A 19,147-nucleotide genomic window follows, 5' to 3' on the forward strand; every position below is an offset into this window, starting at 1 on the left:
CCATAGTCTGCAGATCCCAGAATTAGAACAGTGTGAATAAGCCTCATAATCATATTGAGAAAAAATTCATAGAAAAATACACATAGAGTAGAACTGCTCAAGATTGAGAAATGCCAAATAATAATATTCATACAAACATACACATCACCACATACATGGAAGTAAATACTAGTGCCCAAAAATTAAGTGATAATCCCCAATTTCAGATCAATGGCTATTTCTGATGAGAAAATGGAATGGGAATGGGCACAGCACTTTCATAGTCTCCATAATATTTATTTCTTATATTAGATTTTTAATTTGTGTTACTTAAGGTGTAATTTTGCATGCACCTGATACGTTTCATAGTATTCACACATTCTTCGCAGAGTTTTGCCTTGCTAGACAGGGGATGACTCCTCCAGTCATTGTGGCACGAATGGATTTTCCTCACTGGATAGAACATCCCAAGCTCATCCTTGTGGAGGGTTCTGCACGCGTCTTCCAAATGACAGGTGTGGTCATGGGACACTTGGTTTTCTGGAACTGAGGAAAGCTTATGCAGCTCGTCACTGTATCTATGACAAGGAAACTTAGCTTATCTTTCAATGACAGATGTCTAGAAATTTTCCAGGAGTCTGTGTTTAAAAAAAAAAAAAGAAAGAAAGAAAAGACAAGACCCAGGATCTCCACTGCTACCATCCCTCAACACACAGATCCACTTATCTCCATCACTTCAGGTTTCTGGGTTTTAGGAAATACGTCGAATACTCCAGTCCATGAAGAGGTCCCATTCTAGTGCCCAGTATCTTTGGCCACAGACCCACTATCTGAAGTTCTAGGAACCTCTGCTTCACGTCTATTCATTTGTTTTCTCCAGACTTTGGAGTGAGGATCAGACTGTGGTGGAAATACAGAATGGAAAGAAAATATGAGATGGGATCTGGCACAAACATTCCAAACCACAGCAGGTTAGGGGCTGGGAGGGAGATCCAGCCCAGGAGCAGGCACAACAAAGCACGGTGCCCAAAGAAGAGCTGTGGGTCACGCAACAGTAGGCATTAAGGTTTGCCAGAAGAGGGGTGCCTGGGTGGCTCAGTGGGTTAAGCTTCTGCCTTCGGCTTGGGTCATGATCTCAGGGTGCTGGGATCGAGTCCCACATCGGGCTCTCTGCTCAGCGGGGAGCCTGCTTCCTCCTCTCTCTCTGCCTGCCTCTCTGCCTGCTTGTGGTCTCCGTCTGTCAAATAAATAAATAAAATCATAAAAAAAAAAAAAAAAAAAGATTTGCCAGAAGAGACAGGCATATGCCTTGAAGGAAAGCAGACCAGGAGCCAGCAGAAATCGCAGGTGGGCGGCATATTGGATTGGGGATGGCAAGTCTCATCACCAGGAAGCTTCAGACCCAGGAATCAGGTTACTAGCTGCACCGCTGGGTGTCAGAGGCAGTCATCTGCAGCCTTGCTTTAGGCCTGCAAGGGTAGCGAGACACAAACCCAGGCTGAGTTCTGAGAAGCAGAGCACACAGGAGCCCAGGGACATCACAGGGTTCTGGGTCTGGGAAGCCAGCATATTAAATTCCGTGGGCTGAAGCGATGGAGCTGTTTAAATACTGCCCATCTGTTGTTTGAATCCGTCCAGGAACCAGGGCAGGGTTAAGCCCAGTGGTGAATGGGAAGACCGGTGCAGCTCCTGGGATCCGGGGAAGGTCGTGGAAAGAGAAAGCAGTAGGCAGCGACCGTTCCTCTTGGGCTTAGGCTCGTCTCTTTCCTCCTGCCGCTCCCTTCTGTCCCCACCCAGGCATTAATTAATTATTTGTACTAACATCTGCAGCTCATTTTTCAGATTCACTACTGGCACAAAGAAAGCATCACAAAATAAAGTTATGTTATTGTATTTTTAAAATGCTGCATCTTGGTTTGAAAATTGCTTAAGTTTTGAAATGTCTCCCTATCCGGCATGATTAATGTGATACATAGAACGGAGCGGCAGAGTGAGCGGAGAATTAGTCAGCGCCAGTCCACCTAAAGGCATTTATCTCTGCTTTTTTTCCCTGGTGCCTGCGCTGAGCCTGAGGGTAAGCTGACACTTTTTTTTTTTTTCTTTTTTAACAAATTAAGCCTCATTTTCTTTTTTGCGTGTGTGTTAAGAACCTTGAAGGGAATGAGCAATGTCTGCAGCCTCCAATACCAGCTGCCGTGGCAGGAAAGAAAGAGGTGACAATTTCCCGCAGATTCAGAATGATTGTTTTAATGGGGCTGTGGCGGAGGTAACAGGCACAAAGACCTCGCACAGCCAGGAAAAAGCAGGCTCGCTCCTTCCCCAGCCTGGCGCTTACATGATGTAACATTTAGCTTCTGGCTGAAGGTGCATCTCTCCTCTGCTTTGATTTATTCCCACTTTTGCAAATCACAGAGGTAGGTTACGGGAGATGCATTTCGAGCTGCTATTACAGTTCACGGAGGAGCAAGGCTGTTATTCCCACCAGAGAAAAATCTCACATGTGCCAGGGTGAGCGACCTAGAATAAAGGGAAAGAAAGAAAAAAAGAGAGAGAGAGAGAAATATGAGAACAGGAATGTAGATGTTATGCCAGGATGAAATTGTATTTACCTTGATTGAAAACTCTTTTATTATGAACATAATTTAGATCAGAATGGAAAAATAGAACTTGTGGGCTCCTTGCCTGGCCGGGAGTGCCGCTCCTGTAATGTAAGTGCATATGTGATGACTGTGTTATTGTGTTTAGATATGAAAGCATTATGCTCCATCAAAGGTAATGAAAAATATCTTCAAGAGTTTGCTCAGTCAGCTCCTTTAGCAGAAAATGCTTGGAGGTGTGGAATAGTAACAGTGGCCGAAACACAGAGTATCAAAGAACTATGCGGGCTTCTGCAGACGTCATCTATTGATCTGGGGGACTGAAATGCTGACCAGACGGTAGCATCCTCAGAAGAGTTCATGCAGGGGCCTGGATTGTGATTTTGGCTTACATACTCCTTGAGCACAGATTATGCCCACAGCCACTAGGTCGGGTGAATTGTTACATCAGACAGTGCTGCTGTCTGCAAGGACCTACCAGTTCAACTGGACAGGGAAAACCAATGTATCTTGAGAGACTAGTAGCAATGCAAGAGGTGGGGGGGATTTCAGATGAGTAGCTTGAATGATCCAGATTCAAAGGAAAGTGTCCTAGCAATTTAGCACTCTCTCTGCACAATGTGTATGTGTGTTTATATACCTAAATTTATATATGCACATTTCTATCAATATGTATGACTATGATGTCTATGTTTACATTTTTTCCTAACACGGTTAGGAAGACTCAGTTTCCTTTTTCCTAACCTAAGAATTAGAATGTAAACAAATACAAAATTTAAAACGATGATACAGGTTTATAAAAAAAATATTCTGATTCTGCTCTTGTAAATTTCTATCAGATGAATTGGGAAAACCCAGATTAGTTACCTGTCATTTTCTGCTTTTCTCACACCAGCTCACTGTGGGAATATGTATCACTTATAAAAGGCCAGGCCCCCTGTCCCCCAGACCTGGGTTAAAAGTACTGCTGACAGGAGGCAGGCTGAGGGAGGGCTCAAGCACATAGACTCTGAGGTCAGATGTTGCAGCCAGATGCCAGTGCACATTTTCACTGTGCAAAATAACCAGGGTTGTGAGGCTTAGATAATATAATGCAACAGGGGGAGATCAGGCTATCACCCCCTTAGCCAGTAATCAATTTTAGTAACACTAAGTGAAACAACCAGAAATTAATGACCCCCAATACATTGCAAGATAAAATGCAGAGCAAGGCCTATGAAGTATTCTTGACAAATGTTTAACCTCAATCTAAGCACAACTTTTAAGTACTGGAGATAGAAGAATAGGTTAAACGACACAATAAGGAAACAATTCAATAAATACAGATGAAGAACATAAAGAGGACAACAGTCCTGGTCCCTTCAACAAGCCAATGTTAGGGTTTAAAGAAAAAATGAAAAAACAAAAAGGCAATGTTGGACTAATAAAAAAAAATGGAAGAGAGGACTATTCTAGATCAAAAGATATTTGAGAAATATAATCATTGTGACAATTTGATTCTGGCTTAAATAAATGAGCTATAAAAGACATTTATGGGGCAGAATTGGGGGAAATTTGAGTAACGACTGAGTATTAGATGGTATTGGGGAACTATCATTAATTTTGTCAAGGATGCTGTTATGGTTATGTAAAACAAAGTCCTGATTTTTGGAAGTGCATACTGAAATATTTAGAAGTGTATTATCATGATATTTGTGACTCAGTTTAAGTACTTACACTCCCCCCCAAAAAAGACACAGATGCAGAATATGAATAATTACTAAATGTGGATGATGGGGTTATGGATAGTTCTTATTTACAATATCTGCTCTTCTGTGTATACATTTGCATAATAAGAAAATTTTATATATAATGTCTGTGAATTATTTAACAAAATTCCTGGCACATAGCAAATGCATATGAATATTAGCTTTTATCATGATGATTGTTTGTATTATTTCTGGGCTACCGCTGCTGCTCCTGATGCCTGCCAGTATTACCACAAAGGCCGCTGCCTGCCAAAGGCCAGAGCATATGTTCAGTGTGGGTTGCTGTCCCCTTTCCCTGCCTAAGCTGCTAACGCCAGTGTGGCTGGAGCCTATGGTGTCAATAACCAAGGTTTTTTGTTTTGTTTTGGTTTTGATTTTAAGCTTTTGGTCATGCTTAATGCAACCTCTTTCCCGGGACCTGGACCCAAGAAGAGCTTGACTCAGAAACTCAGCTCTGGGTATACTGATGAGCGAGCGGTGTTGTAGTGGGGAGAGGAAGGGAGGAGGGAAGGCTCCTGACCTTGGCTTCATCTTCCCCACAAAGGGACAACAGTGAGAGGACACTTAGATACGGTCAGCTCCTCACTCATTCTTCTCTAAGGGAGGATTGCTTTATCTTATTGGCAAACTTGGGAGAACACTGGGCATGAACAGCTCAGCCCCTGCTGTGTGGGACATGGGATCTGGTATGCTTTCCACATGCCAAAGCCCTGTGCTCCGGTATCATCATCATTGCCCTTTTATCCTTCATCTCTTTATTCCATTACCTCCTTTGGTTTTGAACTTAGATGGAAGAAAGGGACGGTATTATGTGTCTGCCTCCTGGGACCTCAACTTCCTGGATTAAACATGTGAGCCTTTAATTTTCCTATTGAGATAAGTTCTTTCCTGGGTCCTTCCCATAACAAAATCCATGTCCTGCCCCCAGAGTTGGAGAGAAAAGCCCAGAAATTCCTGGATTTTAGGACAACACATTGTTTTGGGATATCCATTCTCTGCATTTAAATAACATTAATAGACTAGATATTACTAGATGTCAAACTTAACTTGGCAAAAGGTTTATGTAATTCTTATATTTAGGAAGTTTTCAAGTGGGAAAGCATTCTGAATGAAGCTAAGTGAAATACGAAATTGCCACCAGCTCTCCTAGCTATTCTAATTTTTCAAATCAAAAAGAGAAAGAGGACAAAGCTCCATATGTTACAAGCGTGGAATTTGTAGGTCCTTTAGTAATTAATTTTTTCCATGGTTTGGGCAAATGCTGAAGTCAATCTTGGAGTTGAAATGTCAATGGCCTACTGGAAGCCCTCCAGTATGACCATCTTGACCTCTTCCTTGCCTAATAATTTCAACCCTCAGGAGATGAATTTCCTAGGAGGATACATCACTAAATTCACAAGGCACAGTAACGGATACAGTAGATTTTGATGACGGCACAAAACCTCTGCACATGAGCCAAATAAAACCAGGTATCTTAAAATGTTTTTCAATTGTAGTAAAACATGCATAACATTTACCATCTTCACGAATTTTAAGGGTACAATGCAATGGCATTAAGTACAGTGACATTTATCAAGTGACCATCACCATCTTCCAACTCCGGAACTCTTTCGTCTTGCAAAACTGAAACTCGGTACCCACGAAACAATAATCACCCACTTTTCTCCTCACCCCAAGCACCTGGCAGCCAGTATTCCACATTCTCTCCTTATGAATTCGATTTATCCTAGGCACCTCCTTTCAGCGGAATAGTACAGTATTTGTCTCTTTGCAATTGAAGACAATGATTTTTAAGTGGCGTCTTTCATATCCTCTACCTGTCACTTAATGCAGGCCTTACCACGGGCCTACTTGCCTGAGAAGCCACCTAAGCAATGGTACCAACATAGAAGCCAGGCTGTTTTACATTCAGAAGACATCGTTCCACTTGACTTTTGAATCTAGCAGTCACCACGTACATGAATCCTCTGTGCCATAGCCTGTTGGCTTTGTTTGAAGTTAAATTCATAAGGTCAGAACACTTGCAAATTGGCCTGGTGTGAAGAGTTCCCTCTGTACCAATCTCTGGGAGTCTCCCACGTGGCATATCTGGCCTGGACCAGGGGCAGCAGATGCCAAAAAGAGGGGCCAAAGCTGGACCCACAGCCAAAATTAGGTGTCAGGAAAATAGAGGCATGGCCACCAAAAAAAGATAAATGTCATCACAAAGAAGTCAAAACTAAAATAAGTGCCACCATGCATTTTCAACAGCTGCCATGTAGGCAGCTGCTGACCTCTACCAGCAACCAGCAACGCGTGTCCCGTGTATGAGACGTATCAGGAAAATACTTCATATGCTCTACTTTTATTGTTTAATGTTAAAAAACTATTTAAATCATATTTCCTAGTCAATCATCTCATCTCTACCTACAGAGATACCAAATCCAAAATCTGAATGGAGTCCTTCTTAAGGGTTATATTATTTCTTTTACATAAACACCTCACTCTATTATTTTAAAAACAACAATAACAACAACAAAGCCTTGGTCTGAGAATCCAGAAGAAAGAGAAATCTTTGATCTTGGAGAGTCACTACTCTTTTTTGAAACGTGACTTTGGGAAAAAAAAAAAGGCAAAACTAGTTTGAACTTGGGATCTGAAACAACATACATTGACTATCATGAAACTGTCATTAGAAATAATATTCACGAACACTAATGTATTTCTCAAACTGACACTACTGTATCAGTAGTGTCTGAATTAACTCTGGACTTAACTCTGGAACCTGGCACTTTTTTCCCATTTGGGAAGACTCTGCCTTTCTGTACATTATTATCTTCATATACACAGTCAAGCCAGTATTTTTCAAAGTTCTGTGAGGTCCTGACACAGCTATTTCCATCATCGCTGGGAAAAAAAAAAAAAATTTATATGAAAGAGGTGAGCAATGAAAACTTAAGACTTCACATGAAAGTGTCATGGTCCTGGAAATCATGTCTCCATGTGTCAGTTACCAGGCCATGTGGGTACATCTTTGTTCCCAGTAGGTAATCCACTACAGATCCTCACTATGTTGGAGATAGAGTCTTGGAGGTCAACTACATCAAATTCTTTGTTTGTCCATTGAGGAAACTGAGGTCCAGACTATTTTAACTCACTTAATTAAAGTTTGTATAACTAGAAGCAAAATTCCAATCTCCTGAACTTATTCCCACGCTATTTTAATCAGACCAAATAAAAATACCTAAAGAGTGAGAATAGAAATTGATCTCTATTTGGAAGTCAACCCTCAGGAGACTTCCAGAGCCATCTCACCCTGACTGAACTTCTCCAAGATGAGGGATGGTTAGACAGAGAGAGGCTAGTTTCATGAGTAGATTTGATGACTGGCTCCTAAACAAATTGTGTTGGCCGATGATCCGTACTGAACTGCCCATCATAACATCTCTAGTGACCTTCACGAAATAGTGAATAAATGGTTAACCATCATAAGGACTGAATTTGAATCACACCTGGGTTCAATTTAAGTTATAACAAGCAGCTTCAGTTCAAGCTCCCAAAGTACTGTCAATTCTACCAAGACATTTAAAGATAAGCATATTCCCAGAGTCTGAAACTATGGACAAGATCATGGAAGAGGAAAAGATGCAGGAGAGTCACCAGGAACCAGGATATCTTTTGGATAAGTAGGGTCTCTCTAGGAAAAGCTGTCTGAGGTAAAATAGTCACGGATGGCTTTCAAGTTTCAGAAAGTTTAAAGTTAAGAAATGGGGAGGGAAATGGATGCATACATACTATCTGAGCTATCCAAGCTTCAAGTAAGGCAATCAGGGAGGAAGTGAAGAACATTATCTGAGAAAAATAAAAAGAATAAAGTAAGGATGCCCTAACTAAGAACTAATGAATGGGAGAAGTGGCGAAAGACCAACCCAGTATGCAAAACTGTTTCAAACATTAAAGACTCACCAGACCAAATGGCCAGATGAGAGTACTTAGCAACAAATGAGGACAGGACTGATATAATTAGCATGTAAGGAGCCAGATAGCCTCTTGCTGCCAAACGAAAGCTCTGTATGGGAAGGATATGGTATAGACACACAGGAGGGGATATAGCTTTGTATTTTAGGACATCTTAAAGCAAGTTGCAGAACTTTATGGGAAAAGGAAATAAAATAGAATCACTGGGGGTAGAGATGCCATACTTAAATATCTAGATCAGAGGTTGGCAGAGTACAGCCTATTTCTATATAGCCTGCAAGCCACATGAAGTTTAAGAAGAAAAGATACTATTTTGAAAGACATCATATTAAAAATAACTGTGCCCAAGGAGAAAAATATAAGGAGTATCATACATAGCTGAAAAGTTGCAAATTTTAAAAAAAAAAAAATGTTAAAGCTAAAACAGAATTGGGGGACATTTCTGAGGAACCAACCCCAGTATTGAAATCTTTGTTAGAAATGTGGAAGGCAGAAAGACAGCAAGAGAATCAATGAGACCAATTGATTGATGATCACAATATAAAAAGACCAGGCCGGTCTGAAAAGGAGATAACAGAATGAATCAGTTTATAAAGGAAGGCATTAGTGACATTCCCACTCCTAAATTAACTTTTGAAGCATATCGGTCACAGATACAAAATCAAATAGCAATAAATAAACTAGATGTTCTCAGCTGAATCAATAATGCATTTTGTCACAATTTTCTTTCCCAAACTTGAGTAATCACTGGAAATAGATGGGCTCTACCCGAGAGTTTAGAAGAAACTCAAGGGTGAAATTTTGGATCCATTGAAACTTGTGTAGACAGATCAATTTAATGGAGCACTGCCAAAGTGCTAATGTGACAGGCATTCATGAATAAAAACCAACGGATATGATTCCCCGTGCATTTAAGAGTAAGATCATCTAAGTAAGAAAGGCAAGGTAGCTTCTGAAAGGGAGATTATAACCCCTTCATATTTTTAAGGAAGTATGTGGGAAAGAGAAAACAGTAGATGTCCTCTACTTAAATACTTAGTAACACTGGGGTAAGATTCCATGGCAAACCATGCATATTTAATAACATTTCTTATTACAAAAGCAATATATATTCTTTGCAGAAAATGAGGAAAATACAGAGAACCAAAATGAATAAAATTAAAATCATCTATAATCCAGCTAACCAGGGATGTCCACTGTTACTATTTTGCCATATATTTTGGGGGACCAAACATGGAATTTAATTAACTATTTTATCTTCAAAGAGAACTGACACTGGCTCCAGAAAGAGGAGAGAAGAGCAAGGATAAATATTTTTAAAACTGTTCCAACTCACAAATGGATGCTAAGATGTAACAAGAGACTGTTTACAATAAAATCCTCAGGTTTGCCCATGACACTAAGTTCTTTTTAATAATGAAATATTATGCCATTTAGGTAGAGGAAACTGTGAAAATTTCACCAGGCTGCATATGGGAGCAGAAAACTGGCAGATGAAATTCCTTACAGGCAAGTGCACGGGAATACATTCAGGAGACTGTAAGACCAACTACATGGAAAAGGATGGATTCCAAAGTTCCAGTCACTATCTAGAATACGGAACAGGCCATCATTACAAACCATATCTTAAACACAATGTCCTGATCTGACTAAAGGATTAAAAATGATGCAGAAACCAATATCCTACTCTCTAAAATAATTGTATATCCACCGTAAGAATGCTCTGTGCATTAAAAGGGGCCAGAATAATTCAGAGATCAGAAGTCAAAGAAGTAAAGACACTCACCTATGAGAATTAGTGATAATAATTGGCATTCTTTGGTCTGCAAAATCTAATTGTGATAGTTGAAATATAAACAAGATAAAGTCTATAAATTAGTGATATTTTGAAATTGGGTGATTCTCCTTAACCTGGGGTGCATGGAATTCAGACGGTCCATAAACTCCTTAAAATGGTATGTACATACATATATATGTATATATTTACGTATCTCTGTACATAAATATATATGAGTTAAAATATATATAATTATATAAATTTCTTCTGTTGTGTGGGTACATAGTTATCAACAGATTCTTAACAGGGTTTATGACTCAAAATCTCAAGAACTTGTGGTCTAGACAGTAAGGATGTGGATTTGGTCACTAACTCCTGGGAGCAGATCTTGAGGCTTGAAGGAGAAAGGCTGAGAAAGCATTAAGTTGTCTTTACCCCCATGAAGAACAAACATGTGGAACTCATTTCCCTGAGAAATGCTGTAGAAAAGAAGACATCAAGTTTATGAGAATGTTTTCAGCCTCTAATACTGGGGCTCCATGAGAGCAAAGACCGAGGTCTGTTTTGTTCACTGCTCTATCTCTAGTGTTTAGAACAGTGCCTTGCACATAGTTGGCGCTCGATAATACTTGTTGCTCACCCAACAGTTAGACTGGCCTTGGCAGGGCTATCAAAGGCAGTGTGGCTGCATGAATGCGGGCTCTGTCCCTAGCACCACTGCCAGGGTTTACAGGGTAAGGCTGTTCCCCTCCTTCTCTTCTTCCCACATCCGCATCTCATTTTCTTTCTCTCTCTCTTTTTTTAAAAATATTTTATTTATTTATTTGACAGACAGATTACAAGTAAGCAGAGAGGCAGGCAGAGAGAGAGAGGAGGAAGCAGGCTCCCTGCTGAGCAGAGAGCCCGACGCGGGGCTCGATCCCAGGACCCTGAGATCATGACCTGAGCCGAAGGCAGAGGTTTTAACCCACTGAGCCACCCAGGTGCCCCTCATTTTCTTTCTCAAGGAGCTGTCACTGGGAGAGCCCCTGGACTATGGGGAAGAACACAGCATCATGTCAGAAAAAAATTACACTAATCTGGCACTGGAAGAACACAGAAGAAAAGCTAGAAATGAGATATCAAAGCAATACAAGTTTGTAAGAGTTTGTGAGCCTGAAACATGTGTAGCTGTTAAATGGAACACTGTCAAGCAGATTAATTAGTTACCATTTGGAAAGTGCATTGAAGATGAAAATTGCCAAATAAGGGTTTGTGCATTGAACCAGTTTCTCACGATTATAACTGGATGGCCTAAGAAACCAGTCCACTGGTAGCTGAGAAAACAGTCTGCCCAATTTGGGATGTGGAGGGTCTTGGGCCTTTGAGAGGCTGAGCCCAGCATGGCCTTTCTCTGGGATTTTGAATAACACGTATTCCCCAAGTATCTGAGGGTTACAGCTGTGGAGGGCCCTGGGGTTCTCTGCTTTTGTCTGCCAATCCTCTGACTCTCTGTAGGCCCACTGCTGGAGACCTTTGAGGGCCAACTGAACACTTTATATATAGCCATGTTATTAGATGCTTCCAACTTGAATTTAGATTTCGGTAAAAGAGGATTTTAATCATTATTTCCTGAATAATTGGTATTCCATTCTTGAACAATATTGGAATTTTGAGCTATCCAGACATTCTTGAAACCCAACCTGGCAAGGGCCAGAGCTCAGTAGCCACAGCTGTCTCTGGCTTGTACAGTCAGAACAGATACTCTCCCTAGAAGCAGGAGTTAATGAAGGGAGGATCTTGATTCAGAAATCATCTGGGCTGAATAGCCAATAGCACATGAAGCCAGATTCTACTAGTATGTGTGCAACTGTCTCTGGAGAAAGGAAAAAAAAAAAACCTACCCATTTGATGTAGTTTTACCTGTCCATCTAACATCTTTATTTTGACCAACATGTGTTTCTATTTATTTAAGCTTTAAGATCCACAACCCCCCCACCTCCAAAGCTGAATCGGAAAACTGTCTGCCCAATTTGGGCAGCTGATAGAGTAAAATGAAGTGCAAAACAGTAAAGCATCTAGGGATAAAATAGGACAGATAATGCATTCCTATGCTGGAATTCAGAAGACGCAGTATACGCTAGGAGAAAAAGTATTGGAACTGATGTTTAAAAATCCTGGACTCTAGCCCTGACTCTGTCTCTACTGAACTGTGTGGTCTTGTGTAATCTTCATTCCACTGGCAAAACAAAGTCTCTGGAAAATTTTCAGCATGACTTTTTTTAAGTGTTTGAAAAATAGGATTGTGGCATTCCCATGTCAGGCTAAACAGAGTGGGTGAGGTTGGAGAGGGAACTGTTAAGAGGCTGAAATGTAACCCAGGCATGGAGGATGAGGGTAGTAACAGTAGAAACGGGAAGAAAAGGAAGGAAAAAATGCTTTTTAAGGGTCACCTGACAGAACTTGGAAATTGACCAGATACAAGAATGAGCAAGATGACACAAAGATGACCTTGAGTCTTTGCGGCTGGAAGCGTGACGTCATTGTGAATAGAAAAAGGAAAAAATGTTTCTGGAAGAGGAGGGAAGTGGGAGGGCAGGACTTAGGGAGGGAAGACTGAGTGTGGCGTCTGCGATGACTGGAAACCACCCAAGTGAAATATCACGTGGTCCTGCCTGGTCAGAGCTCCACCGATGAAGGAGATCAAAGCTCTGAAGACGTTAGCTTTTCAGTCAAGGAGTAAATGAGGACATGCAGGAGGCCTGAGGGGGAGTGGAGGGCTGAGGGCGGAGGGCTGAGGGCTGAGTTAGCTAGGCCACACAGCCAAAAGTAGGGCCTGAGACCAGGTGGCTCAGGACCAAAAGTTTATCTCTGTCATTAACTAGTATTTTCTCCAACTCTTTTTAGGTAAACTCAGTGCATCGCCGATGTTTTATTTACATGTCCCCAAAACCTGCCCCCGGCCATTCCAAGTTTCTGTACTTCTGAGGGTCATCTTTTGTGCTGTGCTCACATATATATATTGTATTACATTGTATATTATATTATGTATTACTTATAATTATGTGATCATTTATATTACATATAACTACTATTACAATTATATTATTAATATATTATGGTGGAGTATTTACCATCGTAATGTGTGTTATAACATGTGATTGGAAAACTTGATGTCACTCAGATCTATAACATTTTTAAATAACAGCTACAGATGACCTTATCAATGTAGTATATGCTAACATTTGCTAAACCAACGTTCTTAATGATATTCATTTAGGACACAAATACAGCAATAGTAAGGCCAGATGCAGGAAGAAATGAGGTGTATATTATAAAGGAAAGGGGCACCTAAGGATAGAAATTGGCCATGACTTTGGCTTTCGTGGAAAACTGTAGATGGCCCTCATGGTCCATGAATAAGATTCTCCCAATCCCTCCCTTCCGTGGCTCTCAGCTATTCCTGAAGTAATGTCAGTCTCAGACTGAAGCAAGTGAAGTCTCAGGAATAGTCGAAATACAGACCAGCCATGGAGAAATTGTCTTCCCTCTGCAAAATCAGATGTATCAGTCGAAGGGCAGAAGAGAATGGTACAGAACCTCACTCATGAGATAAGAGAAAGAGAAGAGAGAAGAGAAAACGTGTGTGTGTGTGTGTGTTTGAGACAAAAAAAGAACAAGTTGTAGAGGTTTCTAATAGGAGATGTTAATCTCAGAAAAAATGAGATCCCTGCATTTCCTACTGCAAAGAATTTGTACCACCTCTGCCCTGATAAATCATCAAATACTTATTTTGAATGTAAAGCAAAAGTTCTGAAGGCATATAGGACAACTGCTAGAATTCAAAGCAGAGCGTCATGTCATCACTACACTTCTTCCTAGCTGTGGGACATTAAGACAACTTAATTAACCTCTCTGAGCTGTTTTTTTAATCTGAAAAATGGTAATTATAATTGTTCCCTTGTGAAGATGTAGGAATTAATAGGATTACACAGCTAAAAAGAGTTTTATAAAATTTTAGTGGTAGGCAAATACCCATTATTAGCAATTCTCTAAGATCAACACCATATGTTTATCTATTTGTCATATTGAGGATGAAGTTGGTTCACTTGGGATTGAACAAGCTCAGAAGACACTAAGGCAGTTGTTGCTGTGATCAAAGAAGAGTTCTCCTCAGTGATTGGGGAGATAAAGTGTGCAGAAGGTAGGGATTTTGACTGCATGAGGCCACCAGAAAGGGGATCCAATCTGTCCAAGCTGCCTCACCGGGATTCCACTGGCCTTCCAGGAGTTACAGAGTTGTAAGGTTGGTGCTTGTTCCAAATGCACCTTATGGGTGGCTTCATGGCCAGAGACACGGGGGGAGAATCTCACTGGTCAAGTGCCAGCTCCTACCCTCAGCCTGGCCCACACCTGCCACTCAGGGGCATTGTGGAACTGTGTCCCAGAGAATGACTACCTCAGTTGAACCCCAGACCTTCAAGGCATTAGACTCACAGCCCTGGAAGCCCTGAGCATAGCAGTTCTTGGGGAATCATTATCTAGTTCAAAGGGCTTTGGACAATAACAATGGGAACAGTGAGCAAAAGGTCTTAGGTTTAGTTGGTTTACTTCATTCCAATGACTCAGCCCTTCTCTTGCCTTTTATATCATCCCTGTCCCTTTCCCTTTCAATGGTCATAGTAGTAAAGCTAACACATGTTATTATCCCTTATGTGATACAGAAGTTGTTAGGTTCTCTGCTCTTAAGGCATAGAAACTAAAATAATTTACAAATCTTTCTGTGTCAACATAGCAAAACAAAAATGAAATTCCATTGGTTTATTTAATGTAGCGGTAAATCTTATTTTTTTCCCCTCTTGGGGAAGCTTGATAGTAGTAGTGAGTAGTTCACAGCTGTTACCATAATGAGTTCCTGAAAACCTTCATCCTAACATACCACTGTAAGGCAGATTGTACTTTCCCGTAGAAACCAGTTTGTAATTAGGGGTTGTGTTCCTGATCAAGGACTCAAGCCCAAGAAATCATAGATATAACCAAAAATATGTCATAAAGATGCAATTATAAAATTTGATACTCATTTAAAATAGTAAAATTGGGCCCAGGTGTTCTAAAATGAGCAATATGTGGACACACACAATGATTATGAAAGGGCCCTAACCTACCAGTAAGAACATTGAGTGCATAAAAATACAACTCTACCTTGTTATGAATTTGCCTAAAATTAATATGTTATCTGCAATAAATATTAAACCTGAGTTCACCATAACATTATTTGCTGTCCTCAATTTTGCAAAAACTTTCTAGAGAAGCTTGGATGAGTTGAGCTTCCTTAAAAACCAGCTGGTGAGCAGGGACTGGAGCAGAAGACAAAGGTCAGCCCCCAAAGGAGTTCTACCGTACACTTTTATTATCACTTAGATAAATGAATTGAGAACAGGCTAATTAAATTTGTAGAGAACGTTCCACAATTTTAAGATCTTGGCTAAAATGAGTAAGGATCACAAGGTGGAGAATGGAGACAGACATAAACAGAATGAAATTGAACAAGGATTTGCAAGAGAGAGTCATTGTCTAAATGGAAGAGAAACAAACTGCGTACCATTACTCTCAAGAAAGTATTTCCTGAAGACTCTCCCAGCTAGGGGAGCTATATCTATGGTGTGAAAGGTTTAAAAGTAGAAAAAGGGCTGATCATCATAGAGGATTTAATACCCTCCATTAAAAGCAAGAAAAGAGCGACCAGTGGTTACAAAATAGGCACATTTTGTAAGTATAAAAGATATGAAATAATCAATAAAAGCAGAAATTGTAGGGTTTCCAAGGTTCCCCAGTCCTTCCATTGATTCCAGCAGAGCTCGCAGCACCTGTGGCATCACCGGGAAGTCACACTCTACTGAGTGGCACAGCTGTCTTCCTGGTTGGCATGTGTCCCTTGTGTCTTTCCACCTTTTTTTTTTTTTTTTTTTTTTTTTGAGAGTGAGAGAGAGAGAGAACAAGCAGGGAGATCAGCAGAGGGAGAGGGAGACGCAGGCTCCTTGCTGAGCACGGAGCCCAACAGGAGGCTCAATCCCAGGACCCTGAGATCATGACCTGAGCCACAAGCAGATGCTTAACCAACCGAGCAACCCAGGCGCCCCGTGTCTTTCCATTTCCTCCCCAATTCATTATAGGCACTCAGTAATGCTTTGTTGAATGAAAAAGCGAATCAATGTTCTATTTTGCAGTGAGAAGCACTTGGGTAAAAGTCAAAATTCCTGAGTTTTAACCTTGCCTCAGCTACTTCCAGCATTTGTATCTGGAGTAAGTTCTGATGAGGCATCTCTTACCTTTTGAACACAAAGGATCACATTTATTACCTCTCCCTCATGTAGAACTCATGCTGGGAAAATTTTGAACCACAAAATCCCCTTTATAAGGTGTTTCTTTTTTTTTTCCCCCCTTGAGACAAGCAGGGTTAATACACTAAAGTTGATATGATTATTACCAAGAGCTGAAATAATCACATTTTTTATAGTCTATACAACATATCACTGGTAAATATCCCCCTTTTTAAAACTGAAAATAGATCATTGCTACCCTTGCATTACTACTGTCATAGTCCAGCCCCCAAGTTGAAAGCAAGTCTTGATCCTATCTATGGGTCTTTCTCATTCCAATAGTCGTGAAATCTGTATAATTTGGGGTTATGCCCTAGAGAAGAAAAGGCTGGTACTTGATAACAGTCTACTTCCAAACATATGTGATTATGAATAATTATTTGTGAAATACAGGGAAAGTGAAAACAGGAAAAGAAAATATGAAATGTATTATCGATTTAAAATAGAAACAAGAGGAGTATACATTTGCTTTTTAAAACCATCTTCACAACCCACATTTCCTCGCACAACACAGAGTTACCAGAGACTGGTGAAACCCATTGTCCTCTCTCACCAGCCAGATTCAGGAACCCATTTCACAGCACAGGAGACCTAGTGCAATGCCTCCCCAAGCAGATGATGTGCCGATGGAGAACTATGTTATTTATTAACCATGCTCTCCGAGAATGGCGTGGAAGGGCAAGGAATACACAGAAACACTGCATTGCCGGGAGACAGATGAGAGCGAATAGTGAGATGCCCATCTGGCATGGAGAGCAGGAAGCCTGGTCCAGCACTTGGTCTATGCCATTGGCAGGTACCGCGTGGCTCTACAGGACGTGGAAGATACCCTCATCCTCACTTTGCCTCAACTACCCTGTGCCTCCGGTGGAGAAGGTCAGCTTGCCACGTTCAGCATGCTGGGGGTAAAATCGGGTTGAGGTACTTTGACAAGTTGAGAAACTTAGGAAACTATAGAGTCATATTGAGTGTTTTTAGGAAACGAATAAGCAGCGGCATGGAGGGGATGGGGGAAATAGGTGATGGGGATTAAGGAACACACTTGTGATGAGCAATGGATGATGTAAGAAATTACAGAACAGCCATATCGTACCCCTGAAACTAATAAAACCCCATATGTTAACTCACCAGAATTATAACAAAAGCTCAGAAGAAAGAGATCAAGACCTAAAGCCTAAGAAGAATGAAGATGCCACATTTAAAAAAAAAAAAAAAAAAAAGGCAAGCTGAGAAAGGACATGCCTCAATTCCTATTGGAGCGTATGAAAATCGAGTGGTCAAATAAATAAAAGAACAGCATGGAAAAAACAAGTCTTCTGCTTCGTATAAAACGTGCACACCTTCTCACCTTCTCTTCTACTTTCTATATTTCCATAAGTGTCTTATTGGTTTATTCCCTTTTCTCATTTTTTTCTCTCGGGGTGTTCATCTGTCAGGTGTTACAAACAATATAAAGACATCACGTTTTCTGTCAAAGCGTGCATCTGGGCTGAGAGACCACTCCTGCATAGAGGCTGAGTTTGAGCTCTCGGCTGCCTCGCCAGCGCCCGATGCTCCCATCACCAGGCTGGGGAGGGCAGGTTCTCAAACTCAGTGCCTCCTGGGTTGTGCTTAGGAGACAGGCCCCGATGATGGGCCCTTTCCTGACAATAGCTTAAAAAAAAAAAAGTTTCCCGTCTCTCTTCCCTTAAAGTACTAAGTAAGAATAAAAGAGCTGGGGAAAGGAAGAAGGAAATCACAAAAGAAAAAAAATGAGGATATACTGGGAAATTTGAAACGTGAGGGAAAAGAATAAGACGTGGAGAGAGAAAAAGATCAGAAGGAAGAAAAGACTTCTTGAGAAGAAAAAAAAAAGAGAAACGGAGAGCGGATACAGGCCAACTTGAAAAGAAATGGTAGAATGTGTAAAAACACGGACTTCACTGAGCACGGGAATGAAAGCGATGCCAAATAAAAGGCAAAAGAAAAAAGCGCTAAAATGAAAGAGCTATCAGAAAAAGAAAAATGTCATGTCGAGATAAAAGAGATGAAAAAAATTTGGGGTAAAAAAATTCTCCAAGCATTTTTATTTAGTGATCTAAGAAAGAATATGAATTCAAGAGGCTAGGGGAGCTAACAACGACAAACAGTTGTCTAAGAACTTACATGATCCTAAAGAATGAGGGAGAAAGGAGACAAAAGATTTGGGCGAAGGAAAAACTCTTATCTAAGAAACTTTCAGCAGCTAAATTAGGTTAAAAGCCTGTTGTAAACATCATCATCAATAAAAAGAGTTTATTGAACTCACTTTGTACCTGGCAAACACAGGTAGCGAGAACAGAGAACCCCTTTAGAGAAGAAGCAGGACAAATCAGAAAACGAACTAGCTACCCTGAAGTTAAAGCTCCAGGGCACACAGGTGTCTTTCATCTGTCACCTGACGCAGTCAAGGCATTCTGAAGATATCCGTGGAATGAATGAATGAACGAATGAATGAATGAACGAACATATGAATAAATCTATGGAGCTTCAGAGCCTTCTGTATACCTGTAGCGCCCCTTGATATAGAAACATTCTCTGTTCCCCAACACGTATTCCCACCTCAGGTGGAAATTCCTTTTCTTCCCTTTGTTCCGCCAGTAAAAAGGAAGAAATCCCTCTGATCCAAGGTCACCCCAGCCCTATTTCCCATAAGCAGGGAAGAAGGGAAATGGTGAGAATGTTCAACTTTTTAAAGCCTTCATAAAATAC

At 40.7% G+C, this 19,147-nt stretch overlaps 1 long non-coding RNA gene across 1 annotated transcript; it reads left to right on the plus strand.

The window, feature by feature from the left end:
* Window positions 1–1,716: 1,716 nt before the first annotated feature.
* LOC309864263 lies at window positions 1,717–17,725 on the plus strand. The gene is made up of 2 exons (XR_014311420.1): window positions 1,717–2,053; window positions 17,549–17,725. It is a non-coding gene; the product is annotated as an uncharacterized lncRNA (long non-coding RNA).
* The last annotated feature ends 1,422 nt before the right edge of the window (window positions 17,726–19,147 follow it).

The sequence above is a fragment of the Mustela nivalis genome (assembly GCF_964662115.1).
Source record: "Mustela nivalis genome assembly, chromosome: 5".
In the NCBI taxonomy this organism is placed as follows: Eukaryota; Metazoa; Chordata; class Mammalia; order Carnivora; family Mustelidae; genus Mustela; species Mustela nivalis.